The sequence below is a fragment of the Berghia stephanieae genome, chromosome 7 (genome assembly GCF_034508935.2).
Source record: "Berghia stephanieae isolate SIO BIC M18660-M18661 chromosome 7, UCSD_Bste_1.3, whole genome shotgun sequence".
Taxonomy (NCBI): domain Eukaryota; kingdom Metazoa; phylum Mollusca; class Gastropoda; order Nudibranchia; family Aeolidiidae; genus Berghia; species Berghia stephanieae.
This window is the reverse complement of record NC_088366.1, coordinates 63,545,246-63,547,932: the sequence shown is the minus strand read 5'-3', so window position 1 is coordinate 63,547,932 and position 2,687 is coordinate 63,545,246.

The window sequence follows — 2,687 nt, the reverse complement described above, 5'->3', positions numbered from 1 at the left end:
GCTGCTGAGACTGCAAAGGCGGTTGATGTGCCAGCAAACAGCACGTGGGTGACAGCAGGAAGAAGTGCTGAAACCTGAAACTAAAATCTTGACACTTTGCCAAACCTGAAAATGTTCCCACTGAAAACACTTCCTAAACTTTACTCTTATTTCATCACCGTTTTTATACCATTATTAAATGATTATACAGCAAACACAATGAGAGTTCTGGTTTCACGAATCTACCTCCAGACACTGAAAAGGTGGCTGAATTACGTTTACGAATTTTTACCGATGCTATTAGGTTATTTTACTCAAAACACTGAAACCGGAGGTATTTGACTTTGAGATATTGCGAAATAGGAATGCCAGCATGAACCGGAAAACTGGCACCCGTGAAACAGCATGAAGTCAAGTAAGTAATTCATATATATATAAATATATTACCTTTAGCACCTGCTCCCCATGATGGCATCTGCAAAGGTGAATCTAACCTTGCCTGACTGAATGATGAACGGGGTGAAATCTGCAACTGCTGGACTTGACTGTTGACGGAATTGCTGTCACTATCGTCATCATCAATTACGATAATATCTGACTGATTTCTGCGCTGATCCATTTCTCCTCTGCTTTTTTTTTCTTTTTGTTTTTTACCTCCACGCTTTTTCGGCATTGTTGAAATGTTTGTCAAAGACCTGATAAAAGACAGTTTCTGATGTAAACATTTTTTTAAAAATACAACTTCTAAATTAAATAAGCCTAAAAAAATGTTATGAATCTGTTGAACTATATTTTTATATAGTACTCTTGAACTCTCTAGTTTAGAGTTTTGAATGAATTCCCAAAACCAGTGCTCGACCTTGGAAGCGTGAGTTTGGACCGAGTTCAAAATTTCAAATGCAGGAATTCAATAATACCTTTATTATACCACTCCAATGACCCAGCAATATCTATTACAATAAATCCCCTTATCCTCTCTATACATACATTAACCTCTCTTTTATAAATAAGATATTCCTTGCACACTAATATGACAGGGATCTCCCCCTGAAAACTAAAAATAGAAACAATGAAATCTAATGGCAGGGTTTGAGTAGAAGGTGCTAAAAAAAGTGGTCCAACAAAACCAAAAATTAGCCAATCTCAGTTGTAAACAAACTAACATCATCAACAAATTTTAAGCACCAGTTTCTAGCATCAATCTGAGCTCAACAGTCAAATTAATGCTAGAAATAACACTGTTTTAGTGCTAAATTTGTTTGTGCATCCTTCTAGAAACTGACCAATTTTTAGATATTACCATCTATGGAGATTATAATCCTATACTAATTTTCACAGATCTTCCATTTGTTATGGTCCTTTTAGAATTTAAGACGTCTGCCTACAAGTACTATTATAATTTTACTTTTAAAAATGGGTCTTTCGTAAAGACATGGTCCTTGCCGAGTGGAGTAATTTTACCGATGTTTTGACTCGTAACCTAGTTACCGCATTGGAATTTTAATAGTTTCTTTTTCTTCTTCCAGACATGGGCTGGGGGCATTTTTAAAAAAACAAATTAATGTATAATTGTGAAGAGGTGGGGAATGGACTACAATCCCCAGTCATATTTTCACTCTGATCGACAGATGTCAAAACCTTGACACTGAGGATCCACCAAACTTTGGGATCATCCAACGCAAAGGATAAGTAGCTTATGAAAAGCTTTTTTTAATATAATATTAGAAAAAAATTATGATTTTATTCAATTCCATGCATTCCCGTCTATGTTAATTTATGTGTGGTTCACTGGTCATGGTGTGTAACTGGATGGGTAAGTGATCGTGGACAATTCTGGTCCATATATTGTGTCCTTGGAAAAGGCATTTTACACACAATACCTCCACTGGAATCGGGTTTGAATTGAGTACCTGGCTCTAGCCAGTGACAGACAGTGCAAGAGTGTTTAGTTTGTACAAAAAGGATACCTAAAGAGAATCTAGAACTGTATGAAATGGAAATATAATGTTCCATATGAACTGCTGGGGGAGTAAATGAAATACAGTGGAACTCGGATACAATGGGGATAGATAGTGGGACTAGCAAAAAATCCCAGACGTCGTAGCCGAGCCCTGTTATATCCATGCATATGGAACTGGAGATGTGGGTGTATAGAAGAATGTTGAGGCTATCATGGACAGACAGGTATAAGAACGAGGAAGTGTTGGAGAAGGTGAGAAAGGGAAGAATATTGATCGATACCATCAGAGAGAGGCAGTTACGGTTTCTGGGACATGTGTGGAGAAGAGACGGAATAGAAAAGTTGCTAACTTCTGGGATGATCGAAGGAAAGAGAGCTAGAGGAAGACAAAGAATGAATTACTTAAATAAACTAAGAATGGCCAAATGTGATTTTAAAAGCAATACAGATTTCATGCGCACCGCAGAGGATCGTGATTCATGGAGACAGCTGACCGGCGAAGTGCTCAAGAGTGCAAGCCACGATGGATGATGATGGAACTGGAAGAGAACCAATACTGATAGAAATAAAAAACGCAAGGAACACATTTCAAGTTATCCCCCTGAGTAAATAAACACGGATGACGTGACTGCGACTTCCATCCCTTGATCTCTCCCCCCCCCCCCCCCCCAAATCACCATACCTTACCCCCTCTTCCACTGATTTCAGGATACAAGACAGATTCGACCAATGCCACGGTTAATTCTAC